Genomic DNA, 19200 nt, shown 5'->3' on the forward strand with positions numbered 1-19200 from the left:
TGATATCTGTAGCTGTGGAATTGGTGCGGATCCTCCAAGTCTAAAGTCAGCTTTAGAGAGGCTGGGTATCGGTACTAGATACCTTTAAAAGGCAGGGTTGGTAACTATTTCCATTATACACTTTTATAAATACAGTACATTGTTTGAAATGGTCTTCACACCCCAACAGCAATAAATAACATATAGGCTCTGAAAAAGGAGTGAAAAAGATCCGTCATCTGTAGCTGCTGTAATCTTGTGAAAACGCCCACCAATCACAGCATTGCGGTCTGCTGGAAAGAACCAATGAAATGCCTCCTCGCCCTGCTGTGCGTACTCTAGCCGTCCCGTTTACGAGCCTGAGCCTGAAATGCTACTTTCAAATCTTGCTAGCTTTTCAACATTTACCGGCCCAGCCTTTAAGGTATCGTCTGAAATAACCCGGTACCAAACAGTATAGAAACTTCTCAAGTCAAACGATATCTGCATTAGATCCTTTTTGTACCCAGATCTAGAAACAAATGACTATTCGTATGGTTTTGCTTACAGCCAATCATCGCAAGAGTTAACGCAAAATGTGATTGGCCCACTACAGCAGCAGCTACAACCAATACAGTCTGTGGCGTGGTGAAGTCGAGCGTGGCGTATTTTACTGAGTCGGCAGCGTGACGAGATGCTTCCATTCACATGATGGGTATCGAATGAAGTACTCTACTGGTGTCAGTATCACTTTAAGGGTACTGGTATTGGTGCTGGTATTTTTTTACAGGCAATATGGCAAAAACAAGTCCCGCATTGGGATGCAATCGCCCCAGTGTGGACAGGCCTCCAGTCAGAACGCACTAAGTACAAACTACAAAAAATGAACATAATGTGGCACTGCCTGCAATTGGTTAATAACACATGACTATTTTAGGGGTTTTCCCTACCATTATAAGGCTTAGGCACAGCACCCAAGCTATTTTGGACACCACCTAAGCCAAGTAAATGTAACTACAGTAAATTACTTTAATTAATTTCTAATGATTGTAGTCGGTCCCCTGTGGACTTCTTTAGCAAGTTTTATCCCAAAGCTTTTTGAGTGGTATTTATTTATTATCTGCTCTGACTTTTCCAACGTTTTAGACACATATATTGTTATAATAATGGTCTGAAATGATGTGAAATAGCATTCGTTATTATTACATTTTTCTTGAGGGAGGACCCCTAAACTTGCCCGCCAAATACGTGCACTTAAGTCTTCCACAAACTTTTTTTTTTTTACTACATCAGAGCTCTAGGAGCATGTTCTATAAATTATTTCCAGATTAGGTAGACAGATACACCGACTGTGACTCCAAGATGCATCAATTCCAGAAGGCTTGGAAAGAAACCAATCCTCTGAATGTGATCTCTGAATGCTCAACCATCTGCCAAAACCGTTGTTCTTGATGTTTTCCACATTGTTTAGCTTCATTTTCATTCACAAAGTGCCAACATTATACTAATGCATGTGGTAAATTGCAGTTTTTCATTCATGCTAAATTGCAGTCAATTGGTAAGAATGGTTCTCATATGTTTTGGCCTGATTTTTCATGTACTGATTCAAAAAAACATAGTTGAAGAAAGCACCTGTAGGACCTTTTAAGGTAGCCTCAATTACAGAAATAGAAAATGATTGATGGAACAATTTTCTAAATTGAAATGAGTTATTCGTTGCAAGATCATCAAAACAGCTTGTCCTTCACAGTCCACATACAGTCATGTGAAAAAATTAGGACACCCATGCTAAAGTTGACTAAAAAGAGGAATAAAAAATCATCTTTTGGAAATTGATCTTAATGCCTTAATTTAAAAAATGAGGAAAAATCGAACCTTTAAGGACACCAATTTTGTTTGTGAATGAATAATGTATCGTAAATAAATAAATGTGCTTCCTTAAAATACAGGGGGCATAAGTAAGTACACCCCTATGTTAAATTCCCATAGAGGCAGGCAGATTTTTATTTTGAAAGGCCAGTTATTTCATGGATCCAGGATACTATGCATCCTGATAAAGTTCCCTTGGCCTTTGGAATTAAAATAGCCCCACATCATCATATACCCTTCACCATATCCAGAGACTGCCATGGTTTTATTTCAGTTAGCCTAATAGCTGGTTTGATTTGCATTGAGAGATGATTTTATGGAAAGTACCCCATGCCAATCTCTAGGATTCCGATGTCATTGTCATACATTATATATCCGGTCTCATCTCTTTAACCACAACCTCCAAACTTTGCATTCTTGAATAACCACACCTCCATTCCAGTGAGTGTCACTGGCATTCCGACCCAGGGCAGTTTGACAGCCTTTGGAAACACGACAAATTCAATATCAAAGAAAAAAAATACGTTGGAGCCCTTACTTTAATTTTCCAATGTGGCTTTTCTATGTTATTGCTTCAATTACACTTGCTATATTAACTTTTCGTCCAAAAACAAATCCGTTAAGAGTGGAGTCTCAGCTTTGCAGGATAACTGTTAACTGCACTTACTATTGCGTCTTTTAAATCTGAGGTTATTATCTCAAAAATTCCATTAATAAGCTGGTTAATCGGTGTAGCAAACAAAAAAGAAAAAAAAAAGAATGAGAAATGTATTCCCTGGCACAAGCAGCCAGTTTTCTGTTTCATTACCATCCCTTACTGCCATGACTAGAGCACTCACCATTCCTGGTGATGTGAAAGTATCAGATCTCTACTTTTACAGTTATAGGCTTTCCATGAATGTATAACTTAGCATGTACCGGAATAATTCCACCTATGCCTGAAATGCGCACGCACGGAAATTTTAAATATGCAAAAACATTGAATAACACAAAGAGCGATTAAGTCTCATAAACATGCAGTTTTCTGGCAGGCATCCCTGGCAACCGTTCACCCCCCGCCGTTTCACACCATATCTGACATATTAGGGTCTCATTATGGATCTCAGCCAAAACTTATCTTATTAGGCCAATTACCAGGCCTACAGAGAGTGTGCCAACAAGCTGATGTTATTGGTAGAGGTGTGAATCTTTACTGATCTCCCGATTCGATTACGATTATCATGTCAGCGATTCGATATCTCAATGCATCACGATGCATCACGATGCGTCAAATACATTTTTACTATTAAAGCCATATAGGATATTTAATTCATAGTTTTTCAAACTTCAAAAACAAAACATTCTGCAGTGCTCTAATACTAAATAAATTGGATACATAAAACTACAGCACTGAGCACGTGGCACTTCCTGAATGTGCAAAACATTTTATATATATATATATACAGTTGTGAAAAAATTAGGACACCCATACTAAAGTTGACTAAAAAGAGGAATAAAAAAATCATCTTTTGGAAATTGATCTTAATGCCTTAATTAAAAAAATGAGGAAAAATCCAATCTTTAAGGATACCAATTTTCTTTGTGAATGAATAATGTATCGTGAATAAATAAATGTTTTTCCTTAAAATACAGGGGGCATAAGTAAGTACACCCCTATGTTAAATTCCCATAGAGGCAGGCAGATTTTTATTTTTAAAGGCCAGTTATTTCATGGATCCAGGATACTATGCATCCTGATAAAGTTCCCTTGGCCTTTGGAATTAAAATAGCCCCACATCATCACATACCGTTCACTACACCTAGAGACTGGCTTGGGGTACTTTCCAGGAAATCATCTCTCAATGCAAATCAAACCAGCTATTAGGCTAACTGAAATAAAACCATGCCAATCTCTAGGTATAGTGAACGGTATATGATGATGTGGGGCTATTTTAATTCAAATTTAAAATTAATTCCGATGTTTGTTTTTTTTTAATCGTTCGATCGCCAAAATCAAAATCGTGAACACAATTCAAATTATTGCACGGCACTGTCTCACATCAGTCAATGTCTTTACATTCAACACACAAACAGAAACATGTCCAGATCTTGAAAAGTTAAACAGTATGGTTAGATAACAACCCTATCTTCTTTTAGTACTTCTTTTTTTTGTTATTTTAATGCTTCCTTTTTCATTTTGTCTCCGTCACAATCTGTCTCAATCTTTCTTTCTGTACACATGTACTGTACAACAATGCAGGGTCCATCTATCTGCCAGCCTCTGCGCCAGTCGCCACGCCTTCAGGCCTTTAATGTGACTTTAATGTGAGTGGTGGTGCATGACGCAGGGAACAAAGACCCTCTTTAGCATCGTCTGTTTCCATACAATAATAGCCAGGCCCTCTCCTCAACACGTGGCTATTAAATGAATTGTGATGTACTGTGGTGGGGTTTAATAGACACTAATCAGCAGAGGAGAGGAGGGGAGAGAAACTGAAAGAAACTGAATGTGTCTGAAGGGCAGTCCATAATCCAAATCTCTTAAACCACTGATTGAATTGTACTGTTTGTCTGCTATCTTTTTAAATAAGGCAATGCCATCACAATGACTTCAACTTAGTGTTACATATAGTAGCTACTGTAACTTAGTTTCTTCTTTTTCTTTGGTCCCACCACAGTCCACAAACACAATTACTTCTTTTGTTGTGGTTGTAAATGTGCAGAATGGAAAAACCTGATTCATGTGTAAACTGAATATATTAAATTAATTAAATAATTAGGCATACATCCCTAAGGCTGCGTTCACAGACACTGCAGCAGTCCTCAGACGGTCTGGCAAAAACGCAGGTCTTTGCATTCATTTTGAATGGGGGTAGTGCATGTAGGCTGCCTGCGGAGAAAAGGTGAGACCAATTCAACTTTTGGAGAAACCCAACCCGACGTCATCCTGCGGAGGCCAATGACGTAACCAGCGATCAGACTGGTCAGTCCGTGTTGAGGTGGTGTGAGAGTCCCGTACAGTAAACAGGAAACATCACTGCCTCTATCGCTGCCACAAGACAGTTTTAAAACACTGAGGGTAAAAAAAAAAAAACACCGAACTGCTTAGGAGTTTGTGTAACAGCTGACTTTCCTTCAACAACAAAGCACAGTCAATCAGTCTTTTTTTTTTTTTTTTTTGCTCTATTTCTCCGTGAAATGAAGCAGCCTTCAAGTGCGGTCGGAAATGTCGAGCTCTATAAACGATCTGATGGAAAACAACAATTGTGAAATATGAAGTTGACTTGTGCTACATTGGGGGTTAAAGACGTCACTTGAGCCATTTAAGTGACACTCCCTCCGCCGCACAACCCTGCGGTGAATCGCCAGATCACTTTTCCTGGTCTGAAAGGGCCTTGAGAGAGTTCTAAGAGTTCACCAAAGTTATTACAATTTACCTGAGGACAGCATGAATGTCTGAACCAAATCTCATGATAATCCATCCAAACCTTGCAAAGAAATTTCTCTCAAAACGAAAAATGTCATCCTCATTGTGGCACTAGAGGAAAAGTCAGGGGTTCATCAAAGTCATTAGGATTCATCATCTGGGAACTATGCATGATTGTACAAAATACAATATACTAAATATAATTTAAGGTCAACAAAAGCGTAATGCAATCGTCAGTCCCAACAAACTTTGTTTTTCAAGATTTGGGTTTGCATTGACATCCAACTAAAAGTAAATTTGCAGTTTTATGTGTAAACAAAAAACTGCAAATGTACTTGGAATTTGTCTTGGATTCAGCCTTACTTTAAGTGTCCGGACACAGGACAGTTCTGGTAAAGTTATATAACCACTAACTTAGGGAATGTATTGCTCCACAATATTTAGAGGCTCCATCTTAATCTTCCTGCAACCCATCTTTAGGCCCCGGCTGACACCAGCCTTGCATACAGGGCTTGCATGAGCTCTGGTCAAAGTCTCTTTCTCCTCCAAGCTGGCCATTGTTGTGGGGGATGATAAATATTTACTCTTCCCAGCTTGCCAGGGAAATGAGTGGGAGGAGAGAGGGACCCATTGTGACAGAGGGGTCAGAGACACTGACAAGCCAGCAGGGTCCTTCCTTCCCCACTGGCACCTAAAACCCCAATACACTATGAGGCTCTGCACTGGGACAGACGCGATGCCAGTAATGGTTAGAGCTGGCATGTGTGTGTGCGTGTGTGTGTGCGTGTGTGTGTGTGTGTGTGTGTGTGTGTGTGTGTTTGTGTGTGTGTGTGTGTGTGTGTGTGTGTGTGTGTGTGTGTGTGTGTGTGTGTGTGTTATGGAGATTGAGAATCAGAAAGAGAGGGGATGGAGAAAAGGGACAGGCAGACAGTCAAGAAGAAAACCACAGAAAGAGACAAGCCCTGAGGGAAAAAAAAACAGAGAGCGCGCTTTTGAATAGGAGAGTGGAGAAGGTTCCCCTTTGAGAGCTGTTTACATGACAGACCACCAGTGGAACTCACAAGACAATAGAGCAAAAGAGGATTCGCAATAGCAGACAATGCTGACTAAAAGACAAGAGGCACTGGTGTTATGAATACACATGTCCCTCCAGGCTTCATCTCCCCACTTAGCCACTTCTCCACAAAAGAAAAACCCAATAGTCATTTTTCCAAGGCAGAACAAAACAGAGATTTCCAGGGGCAGCCAAACATAAATCGTCTATGTCAAAGCAACAAAATTTGTTTAGTTACACTTCTTTACGAAATAAAAAAAAGAATAGCTGCTGGTAGTGGTCTGTGGGTTATGCAGTGAGAAAGAACATGAGTAAGTTCTTCTTAGCCGGAGCTTGAGGGTCAAACATCTAGACCCATGGGCGTAAATTTTAGCTAAAAGTTGGGGGTTGGGGATAATAAATGTAACATTTCTCAAGAGCAATATTTAAAGAAGGGACACTGAGAATGCAGCCAAAATTGTACTTGTATAGGATATGTGTAGTTGTGAAACTCCAGTAAGTAGGCTGGCAAGGCTATTTTATTATTAATTATTATTAATATAGCACTTTAAACATCGTACAGTTATTCTTTTCTCTAATACAGATGATGCTGAACTGAGAACTGAGCCCCCTAGCAAGCAAGCTAAAGTTAGCTAACTAGCTAGCTTGCCGGCTGGCCACTAATAAAATGTAACAACGTGTTACATGTTTCGATCACACACTCCGTAGAAAAGCACAGTGCTCTCGCCAGATGAGTGACAACTTTGTCGGGCTCATTTTCTGTAACCAGTGATTAGCATAAAGGCACAGTGGGTGGAATTAGTAAGCTAGCTAACTAACTAGCTTATTATATCAAGCTATTAAACAAGCCACCAAATAAGCTGGGTAACATTATACTTGGACGCATGGAAAAATACATCGGTTATCATCCTTTTTTTGTCATGACTAATTTATAAATGACTAAGCATCATCTGTATTAGAGAAAATAATCACTTCATCCGATGTTTAAAGTGAATAAAATAGCCTTAAAACGCTTATTATTTTTTTTCGTTTGCATTTGTATTGTTACCACTTACACAATTATTTTGAGTTTAATGTTATTATATTATTTACAATACACAGCGTGGTTTTTAATGATATTCTTTTTTTTTTTTTTTTTTTTGGGGGGGGGGACCCTAAAGGCTAGCTAGTTAACTAACTATCCAACAAAGCTATTAAACACACTAGCAAATAAGCTAGGTAACGTTATGCTTGCTAACATAGTGGACTCATGGAAAAATACATCGGTTATCATCATTTTTTTGTCATGACTAATTTATAAATGACCATGCATCATCAGTATTAGAGAAAACAATCACTTCATCTGATGTTTAAAGTGAATAAAATAGCCTTAAAACACTTGTTTATTTTTTTCGTTTCCATTTGTATTGTTTTACCACTTACACAATTATTTTAAGTATATGTTATTATATTATTTACAATATACAGTGGGGTTTTTAATGATATTTTTTAAGGGGGGAGACAAAAGAAACTCCATTAAAGTTCTCTATTAAAGTCAGTGAGAAGAAAAAGGACATTTCAATCACAGGAGGAAAAAAATCTGTGTTTTTAATATCTGGTACTGAAAAAAAACTTTTTATGTCCACACTCACACATACATGTACAGTGGGTCAGCCAGGTGTCAAACACAGATGTATATTTGGGCTTTCTACCACTGTGATCAAGGCCAGTCGATCTTTAACCAAACTTAGCACCTACAACAATAAACGGAGCTTGGATTTGCATTGATCTGAAGCCGTGCATCCGTGCCTTTCCTTCATTTATCATTTCCTCTCCTGTTCCCTGGTTATAAGATCCGTTTCCCGTCTGGAGAAGACTTGGAAACGAACAGCATGTCGGTGAATTCAAAGCAAACGTTTCTCTGACTATGGGCTGAATTATACATGAGACTGGTAAATAATACACACTGTGGATCGATGAGAGACGAAAGTGCAGCAGAAAGTACTACGCCCTATAGAAACACTAATTGTGTGCTTGTAAGTTACTATAGAAACATTTAAACAGTAACATAGGAGTCAGTGTTGATTAGTTTACTATCATATGTATGACAAAAAATGCTCACAATGTCAACGTTTTGCAGCCAAGAGATCACCAAAGTCAACAAGATTCATCCTCTGGGAATCATGAATGACAATATTTCATTGGAATAGAGATGTTCCGATACAGATACTAGTATCGGAAAAGCCTGCGATACCGCCTAAAATGCTGCTATCACAATCGGCATCTGTAGTGGAGACAGTGATGGTTCCATCCGCTTCATTAAACTTCCATTCTATGAGCATAGTATATTTTTCCTCTAATAACATCTTTACAGTCAAACCACATGGATTATGGCTTATATTATTTATTTTATCATATAAACGTGCAGGAAGTGCTCTGATATGCTTGAAAGATTGTAGTAATCAGGGACCCATATAGGTTAATTATTTATATATATAAGGCAGAAATATACATACATACATACTAGGGCTGTCAATCGATTACAAAATTTAATCTAATTAATTACATACTCTGTGATTAATTAATCGAAATTAATTGCATACATAATTAACGGTGCCTGAACCGATACTTTTTAAGAAAGTAAAAAAAGAAAAGAAAAAAAAAGGGTACTAAACAACAGTTGGTGACATTAAAGAACGGCTTGTTTATTGCTAAGGCCATATGGTCAAAATGAAATGATTTAATAATAATGTATAACAATAACAATAACTTATTTCACTAGTAAATTGCTGTTGAACGACAAAAACAACCACCAGATGGGAAAAAGACATTTACAATAACTTCAAATGCACCACGAGGCTGTAGTTTACCAGTTTCATTGAACGCACCATCTGTGTTGTTTCTCCGACGGCAGCTGCAGATTGTTACATCCCAGTGTTGAATCCTCTACAGTAAAACACAGTCTAACTTTACACCGTTTAGCGTTAGCTGTCAGCATTGTAACCGTGTTTAATCCAGCTACTAGCTAGCGGTAGGCTAACGTTAGCTGCTGTTGAGTATAGTGTTAACTAGCTAGCGGTAGGCTAACGTTAGCTGCTGTTGAGTATAGTGTTAACTAGCGTTACGTGTAGCGGTGTTTGTGTTGCCTGTATCGTCTGTTTCAGAGCACCAGAGAGAAGAGCAGACATATCAGTGGCACCAGATTTCGGTAGCCAGGGTTGGCAGGAAGAAGATTTTTACAAGTAAATGTTCCAATTAATGATCCAGGCAGCACATTCTCGTCTCCCTCCTTCATTTTACAGTCGAATGGTGGCTAGAACGGCTCTGGGTCAAACGTCAATATGGAATGGATTAATCTGCGTTATTTTTTTTAACATGTTATTTTTTCTCAGTTAATTAATCGAAATTAACGCGTTATTTTGACAGCCCTAATACATACATACTCTGGTGATTGACATCAGCTAAATAAAGTGCATTGGCCATATATTCACTGACAGGATTGGACGAATATGTTGGCTTTTAGTAATAAAGTGCTTACAATCAATTTCAAGTTCTAAATATTTTGAAAACCGCATCTGAGTTTGTTTTTTTAGTTTTTTTAAAGCATCTGTTATTGATCACTAAGCACGACTCTATTCACATACAGTATTCCAAAATGTTTTAACATTGGCAGTTTTTCCATCACATTTAATGTCCCATGACATTAATGTGTGGTTTCATTACACCAAGCAAGGTTAATCATAAATCAAACTGTGGACGTATTTCAAGTGAAATTGCATTTTGGCTATGGAGAGCCGCCTCCAACTGAGCTTATGCACTGATGTCATTTCACTACACCTGTGTCTTGTTATACTGAGGAGCGGTGCTATCCTCTCTCGCTCTCTCTCAGAAACACAACAACCGATTATTAAAATCAACAAATCATAAACTTTAACAAAGACATCGTCCTGAGCCATCGCAGCTGACGCTTCTAATGAAGCAAAAAAACAAACAAAAAAAAAACGATTGTCTCCCAACGGCTGCCAGAGGCGTCTTCAGACAGACTTTACTGTTGTTCGGATAAACATCCCCCAACCATTCATTAGGCTAATAAAGCCTGGTGGATAACCTGAGGCCTTTGGATGACGGAGCAGCCATCGTTTACATCTCTCCACGATCAAAGTTAAGAAGGCTGTGTTATGGTGTTTGTGTGTGTGTGTGTGTGTGTGTGTGTGTGTGTGTGTGTGTGTGTGTGTGTGTGTGTGTGTGTGTGTGTGTGTGTGTGTGTGTTGAAGGGAGGCACAATGAGCTGGCTGCCAGGCACAGCCCGAATGTACAGTCAGCCTAGTAATCAAGGGTTCCCATGCACTGACAGTCAACACAGCTGCTAGCGGAGAGCAGGGAGGGAGGATCAGTCGCTGGTTCCTGGCAGACTTTTTGAGTCAGCAAGCTAAGAAATCCTTCATAACTGCTTTTTAATTCATTACAATTCAACTGTATTCATAGTGTCAAGTCATAACATAAGTCATCTCAGGACACTTTACAGCAGGGGTGTCAAACTGAAGTTCACTAAGGGCCATATTGGGAAAAAATGAATCACATCGAGGGCCAGACGTGTGCAGTTTATTGACCTGCTTTGAGTTCATCGAAAAAGTCCAATATGTTTGGCTGTATTGCTGCATGTCTCACGTAGCCTTCTCACTTACAGTTTGGTCGAGATAAAGCCCTTAAGAAAGTCAGCAAAAAAAGTTAATCGGCCATCATAGAAAAAAAAAAACAACAATCGTTGAAACATACGCTGAAAAAGAGACAAAAACTAGGCGGGCCAAAATCTATTGTGAACCGAAATTGATAAGCGGGCCAGATCACAATTTGTGAGGGGCCAGATTTGGTCCGCGGGCCTTAAATTTGGTTATGACCAAGATATGTTCTGAGCGTGACATTTTTCAATTGAAAATTGTCAGCAAGCAACTGTGTTTCTAAAGTACCACAAACATTTCTTTGCATTTTTGTGCTACACTTTTTTGTTACTTGTCATCAGCCGATACATACGTAGATACCAACTACTACTACTACTATATTCGCGATAAAGTAATTGTCCGGGCCGATCGGGCTCGACAGGCTCGAGTTGAAGTTAAAAGGCGGAAAATTGCCCTGTGGGGGCTGCTTTTGGTGGCGGGGGGGGGGGACACACGTATTATTTCATAAACCAGTTATATAACTAATACGATCCCTACAAGTTCAAATATAACCTACAGATGTAGGTGTCCTGGATGTTTATGTGCTTCATGTATTTTAATTGTGGCAATGTGACTGTTGTGGCAATGTGACAATGACTGTTTAAAAGACGGTCATTGGAAATTAGCAATAGCTATAAATGCTGCGGTGCTGTACATTGGAGATTTGTTGCACACGTCTATGTCTTAGCATCTGTCCCTATTCAAATAAACATGGAATGAAACTTTTACACTGCATTGAATTGAGTTTGAGTTTATAATCTACTACTACTAGTCTCACATTGGCAGACCTTCCTCCACAGCGCTGCGGAGGAAGGTCTGGCTAGTCCACACAGCATCCCGGGATGGGAGAAAAAACGTTCTCTGGTTTATTGGCATTTCTTTAACTACTAAAACCAATCACAATCGTCTTGGGCGGTGCTAAGCACCGGACGGAGCCACAGTGACTCAAAATAGCCTCGGGAAGGAACTTGTTTTGGTGGAACGTGTACGTTCAAAAGTTGTTTTAGTCGTGTTACAGAAAACTCAGATTGGACAGATAGTCCGACGGTAACGGCGAAATATATAGACTATAATCCTACTAATACCTACCAATATCAGTATCATTTATTTTTAGCTCTTTTAGCAACTACTTCCTATAGGAAATGATGACACTCAAAGGGGACAACACATGTAGAGAAAAAGTTGATTTCAAAATGTACTGAGAGCAAAGACGCACCCAAAACCTGTTGAGCACCACGTCATCAACACAAATTAAGTAATTAACCATTATTATCTGCAGATTTCCACTTCATGACCAGGCTTAGAAAGAGTTAGGCCTGGACTAAGGTCAGTGTTTACTTCCTCTAGGGTTCTAAAAAACGTTTCAAAGGCTGTGAAGTCTATTAAAGCGAGAGTCCAAGCAGCTGCAGGCATGAGAGAAGACGGGCTGAGCAGCGCACAAGCCTCCAGTTCAAGCACAATCAACTACAGACGCTGTCCACGTTACAAAGCAGCCACAGCTGCTCCTTTCTAGCCATTCTCCAAATTCACCCATGATTACACACACACACGATCACAAACAACAACAAATGAATGCCGGCACACACTCATTACGCAGTCAAGCCTTTACACATGTGCATGTACGCACGCATGGCAAGGTGCACGAACAGGAACCAAATCACAAAAATGTATTCCCATACACTGAATACATTTATTCTATGCATGGCTGCACACACACACACACACACACACACACACACACACACACACACACACACACACACACCGGTGCGTGTTTCCTACATCCTACCATGACAAGGCAGCCAATGTGAAGGAATGGAGGAGGGAGGACAGACTGGCGTCCAACTTGAACCTGCTGAGCCTCTGAACAGAGAGAGTTGTTGGCTGACTGATACGGCACTGAAAGCCTTCCAGCAGGACAGGTCCAAGCAGAAAGACAGATGGAGTGAGTGTGAGAGAGAAATGTGTGTGTGTGTGTGTGTGTGTGTGTGTGTGTGTGTGTGTGTGTGTGTGTGTGTGTGTGTGTGTGTGTGTGTGTCTCAGAGAAACCAAGTCCAGAGTGATTGGGTTAGTGTGAGAAGAGTGTGTGTGTGTGTGTGTGTGTGTGTGTGTGTGTTTGTTTTACTATATTCATGGGGTCCAAAAACCGGGGAATACAGTATACTTGTGGGGTCTGCACAGCGTTGTGGGGCCAAAATGCTGGACCCCACAAGGTTAAAGGGCTGTTTGAGGGTTAAGACTTGGTTTTAGGATTAAGGTTAGAATTAGGTTATGGTTAGGGTGAGGGTAAGGGTTAAGGTTAGGCATTTAGTTGTGATGGTTAAGGTTAGAGTAAGGGGCTAGGGAATGCATTATGTCAATGACGGGTCCCCACAAAGATAGTGAAACAAACATGTGTGTGTGTGTGTGTGTGTGTGTGTGTGTGTGTGTGTGTGTGTGTGTGTGTGTGTGTGTGTGTGTGTGTGTGTGTGTGTGTGTATGTGTGTGTGTGTGTGTGTGTGTGTGTGTGTGTGTGTGTTGGTGATTACTGCTGCCTGACTTTAGATTTCTACTTCAACATGAAGTCATGTGTTAGAAGAGGTTAAAAGGGAACCAGCTCACCCTGAACTGTTGATAATATTTTTCCTTGGTGGGGATAACTTGTGAACAGCCATTCACCGTCACACACAGCTAGAACCACCAATCATCCGACAAGCATGTTTTGAGAGTAAAAATAACCCCTCAATTTGCACTAAATGGGTATTAAAACATCCAAAAACACATCATCCTTAAAACGCGGTTAAGAATAATGAGTAGTATCAGTAGATTTTCCTGATACAAGCTACTTCTTCCTGAAATATGAATCCACCCTAAAGGTCTGCGAGGGCACTGTTAGCTGTGAGCCGTAGATAAACACCTACACCTCGCTCACTGACCCAATTGTAGAGGTGAAGAACAAACATCCTCACCTTTTTACCGGAGGCTTGTCTGGACTCGCTAGACAGAGGCACGTGGGGGGGGGGGGTGCAGCACCAGGAACGACTGCTTCACTGCTCGGTGCTTAACTCTTGCGCATGTTGTCTTTATTAAGCTGCTTGTGATCAAGGGACACTGATTAAGGGATACTGACATCCGTCCGCTAAGTCAGCCCGTACAGTACTGAGCCAAGGGGAGGAACCATGTTATGTTGGCTTTGTGATAAATGCTTTCTTCAGACGGCAACACCAAAATCAAGATCTAATGAGTTCCTGTTCTGGGGGTTAGTTGCTCCGTTTTAGCCTTTGGGTTACACCTTTTTGTGGACATTGTTATCTAATGCTAAGGTCTAAGTTAGAGACACACACTGCTCCTACATGAACTTCCATTCATCCAAACACTTTTGTGAAAGAGGTGATTGCAAACATAGGGTAGGCTAAACGGAGATGCCAGAAGTACAAGAACAAAAATTGGGCATAGATTTTATTTTACACCCCGTAAACTATTTTGAATGGGCTTGACTCGGGACGACAAATGTTGGAAATGTAACAAAGAAATTGGCACTTTTCTCCCTGCTATATGGGACTGCCCTCGGGTGTGTCTGGAAGGTAGTGCTTGAAAACCTTGAGGGATGGCTCAAACAACCTTTCCAGAGTCTCCACGGCTGTGCCTGTTAGAAGACAAATCTATCATGCCGGGAAGAAATTACGTAATAGTTCAAACTACTGACTTTTGAAAATCTGATTGCCAGAATGAATAATACTCAAGCCAAAACTAACCAGTTATGGCAAAAAGTTCTGGTCTACATTAAAGGTGCTATGCCTTAGAGAGTGCATACATACTATAAGTAGAAATATGTAAGATGTATGTATCTCTATATATTATATTATTTACCCAAAATAGAAGTATTTTAAACTAAGTAAAGCCCTGTAACGTGAACACATGGTGCCATAGAACGATAAAATCAGAGCAGCGGTTGCTGGTTGTATTTAGCCGCTAAAGAGCTCCGGCACGCCGGCTACCAGCGGCGGTTGTTCAGCCGCCAATAGGTGACTGTGAGCCGGCTACAGGAACCGCCAAATGGCGGTCCTGTCAGGGGCCACGGTAGTGGAGTTTAGCCAGAAAAAGTGAGCGTCATGCGGCGCTGACAGTTAATTTTAGGCACCACAACAAAAGTATTTTGTTTTCGCCGCTAAGTGAACTTGAACGACTTGAAAGTGCCGTGTTTTATGTTGTCACCACGTTGTGCTATTTCATTTTGAGATTATTTCCCATTGGATACTGCAGTTCATAAATAAGTAAATAAGTGTTTTGGCATGCCTGGCCGAGTGGGACTATCTCCATGGTAATGAAAAGGGGTTTTAAGTCTTGCATGTTTTGTTTTGTTGTGCATGATCAAAAAACATTCCCCCCCCTTCTGATTTTTTCACAAATTGCACCCTGTGTATAAGTATTTTCCATAGGGTATTTTCACAGTAATCGCCATGGGGAGGGGAGGTAGAAATTAGGGATGTCCCGATCAGGTTTTTTTGCCCTCGAGTCCGAGTCCGAGTCCGAGTCATTTGATTTTGAGTATCTACCGATACCGAGTCCCGATCCGATATTTCTATAATAATTCAACTTTATAACACCTCGAGACCGCAGACATACTCGCGCTTTCCGCTTCAAGCTGCTTCCGTGTTCTACTTTGCCAGCATTTAACCAATACTCTGCAACAAGGTGATGTCATGCCGCACGCGTTGCTGTTTCTGTGTGGAGTCAAAAGGGTCTAACTCTGTGCCACTATAGATGTGTTAAAAAAATAATGAGAATATATATACATATATATATCCGAGTCCTGATCGAGAGGTAACGTCCGATTCCGATCGAGTCTGAAACCACGTGATCGGGCCCGATTTCCGATTACGTGATCGGATCTGGACATCCCTAGTAGAAATAATATTTTTTTCTGTATGCGTACTTTATCATGTGTGCTTTATATTTGTGTTAAATGGTTATGTTAAAAATAAATAAAAACTTAAATGACAATGTGTGAATAATTAACTAGCAAGTGTACTGACGTTTTTTGACGAAGTTGAGACGAGTACCATTCCCTTAACTGCACTCACAAATCAACACAGCTCAAACTGATCAAATTTCAATTTCATCAAATTGATTCAAACGAGCATCAGGAACACTTCTACAGGTGGGATGGTTGTCTACCTGATTAACTATCTTTATCCGTGTTCTTTTAGAGTCGTGCACTGCTTTCTAATGTCAACTTCGGAGGAAATGATACATATTTTTCCGATCAACACGTAAAAAGGTTCGAACACAAAACGTCTGTCAATAGAGACATCGCTGTAACATCTTTGTTGTCAGTCGCACATGCGCAGTAGCTAGGTAAGGATTACATGAGCTAGCTAGCCGTTTCTCCAACTTCGGCCTGTACAAGGCAGGATTAGCCGGGAGACTTCTTCTAAACGAGGGCGCACTTCCAACTTTGCGTGGAATACCTGCAGAACAGGGACATGTAAGTAGTTCTATACAATTTATTTTGTAGATTAGGGTGAATTCGTGTGTGTTATAGCAGTGTTTTGCCATTGAGAACGAGCTAGCATGCTAGCGCTAACATGCTAACGGTTAGCCCCCTAGGCCCCTCGTCTCGGCCAGTTACGTAGAAAGCCGTGCAGATTTTGAACAGCTCACCCGGAGACTGAAGGGGGACAGAACACATTCAGAAACCGTATCTCACTCAAAACAGCATGGATAAAGGTTTTTTTCAAAGTTTGTATGCGTGTGGAAGCACCAGAGACACAAAATAACACCCCAAATCCCAGAAAAGGTGATTTTTTTCATAATATGGGCACTTTTAACAGTGTCACCTGTCTTACCTGTAGGATGACAAAGGACCATGCTCTGCATCTATTCATGCGTTCAGACTCTCAAACTCCTCACAGCAACAGGTTCATCTGCAAAGAGACACAACGATAGTATTCATCCTTCGCCGTTTTTTTTTCATCTTCAGGATACATTAGAATCAGAATTGGGAGCAAGACTGGGCTTTGAACAAAAAAACAATTCCACTGGAATAAAAGATCAGCAGCCCTGTAGCAAGAATGTAGAACGCAACCTTTTCAATGGAATTCCATTGCTAGCCTGGCCCCTTGTTAACTTCCTGTCAGTTGATGCCATTCGCATACACTGCAACAGGAAATCAACTTGGGTCCATTTAGAATGTTTATGTTTACATCTGTCAAAAGGACTTGGTGCGATTGAGCGGTGAAGTTTTCATTTGGTTCGGTTTGCTTTCACACTGCACTCAAACGCACCAAACACTGTAAACAAATGTCACGCGATCAAAGCGGTCGCTTGTTTATTGGACAGAATATCCAAAACAACACCAAATTTATAACGTCTTGGGTTTACTGTTTCTGCTTTAGTGTTTCTAATATTTTGGAAGAGGGCGAACAATGTGTGCAGCTGACAGACATGATGTCACACAGACGACGATGTAGGGTCAGAACAGCTTGTGGATCTGAAAGTCATCATGCCTTAAAGGAGAACTCCGGGCAATTTTTACGTTAATCTTGATCGCTATAAGTATGTGAGTACTGTCGATAGCAAAAAAAACGAGCTGAATCGGTGCTAGCTAACTGGAGCTGCTGCAGCTAATGCCGAGAGCTCCCACTTAGCTAGAACGGGTTTTGGGGGCATATCATAAAGAGTGTCTTTGTGCCTCTTAACAGACACAAAATGCAATTAAAATGTCTGTGCAACATGAACAGGGCCCTTACATGACAACAAGATGCGTTTTCAACTCAGACATTGTTTAAATTCACTTACCCTGTTAGCTGCTAGCTGCCGTCTGGGATGAGTGAGTGTGTTCAGCCAGGCTTCGGTAATAATCATCAAGCAGCAGTTCCCTGTGTATTTGTAGCATATATATCCATTTTGTGTGCGATCCATCTGGCGTTGGTGAATAGTAGTCTCTGCAGTGGCGAACTGTGTGTTAGTTGCCTTAGCCAGGCTAGCAGGGACGACCGGCATCCTTCTAATTCCTCCCCGCCTTCCCCGCCTGCTGCGGCCGACAACAATCCACGGGCGCCCGCTGGTCTGGTGGATATCCTCCAGAGGACAGTTCATGCTTTCGCGGCGAAATTTTTGCGGCGAAAAAAGTTTATTTCCCCCTCAAAAATAGGTAATTGAGCACAGTAGTGGTTATGATTATATCAGTGACTATGTAACTACATGGAAACGGGCCAAATGATGCCTAGATGGATTGCACACAAAATGGATATATATGCTACAAACACAGGGAACTGCTGCTTGATGATTATTACCGAAGCCTGGCTGAACACACTCACTCACCCCAGACGGCAGCTAGCAGCTAACAGAGTAGGTGAATTTAAACAATGTCTGAGTTGAAAACGCATCTTGTTGTCATATAAGGGCCCTGTTCATGTTGCACAGACATTTTAATTGCATTTTGTGTCTGTTAAGAGGCACAAAGGCACTCTTTATGACAGGGGTCACCAACCCTTTTGAAACTGAGAGCTACTTCAGGGGTACTGAGTCATACGAAGGGCTACCAGTTTGATACACTTTTCTGAAATAACAAATTTGCTCAGTTTGCCTTTAGTTATATATGATTATTAATGATTAATGATACTCATCTATGTGAAGACACTGATCACGTTAATGATTTCTCATTATCAATAATTATCAACAATGACTTAACAAGGTGGGAAACAGATAATATCAATAGTCAATTTTAATTTTAGAACAGGCCTGAGGGCTACTCACGTGGTCCTTGGGGGCTACCTGGTGCCCGCGGGCACCGTGTTGGTGACCCCTGCTTTATGATATGCCCCCAAAACCGCCGTTCTAGCTAAGTGGGAGCTCTCGGCATTAGCTGCAGCAGCTCCAGTTAGCTAGCACCGAGTCGGCTCGTTTTTTTTTTGCTATCGACAGTACTCACATACTTATAGCGATCAAGATTAACGTAAAAATTGCCCGGAGTTCTCCTTTAAATCGTATAGAAGTCCGTAAATTGTGTGCATGGTTGAAATTGCAGTCAGTAAATACACTGTTTTTGGTCCGCTTCCTGTATTTGGGTCGGATCGCGTTCTCAACTGAAGTGAACCGAACTCTAGTTCACTTGGAAGCGAACCGAGACCCCCGTTTTCAAGCGGACCAGAGTTTGTTTGTTTGATCCGCACCAGAGTTCGGATGAGCTTTCACACCAGCCCAAACGAGGCAGGTGTGAAAGTAGTCTATAT

At 40.8% G+C, this 19200-nt stretch overlaps 1 protein-coding gene and 1 long non-coding RNA gene across 3 annotated transcripts in view; one reads left to right on the forward strand and one right to left on the reverse strand.

The window, feature by feature from the left end:
* The window catches only part of LOC116047011, a 204357-nt gene that overhangs the window by 159507 nt on the left and 25650 nt on the right, over positions 1-19200 (forward strand). The window lies entirely within an intron of this gene.
* Positions 1-19200, reverse strand: part of disp1 (dispatched homolog 1 (Drosophila)) — a 142639-nt gene that overhangs the window by 79210 nt on the left and 44229 nt on the right. For both annotated transcript variants that reach the window (XR_004104289.2, XM_031295490.2), the window contains exon 3: positions 16813-16890. The gene's annotated coding sequence lies outside the window, so the exon portion shown is untranslated. The remainder of the gene's footprint in view (positions 1-16812; positions 16891-19200) is intronic.

This window comes from Sander lucioperca, chromosome 9 (assembly GCF_008315115.2).
Source record: "Sander lucioperca isolate FBNREF2018 chromosome 9, SLUC_FBN_1.2, whole genome shotgun sequence".
In the NCBI taxonomy this organism is placed as follows: Eukaryota; Metazoa; Chordata; class Actinopteri; order Perciformes; family Percidae; genus Sander; species Sander lucioperca.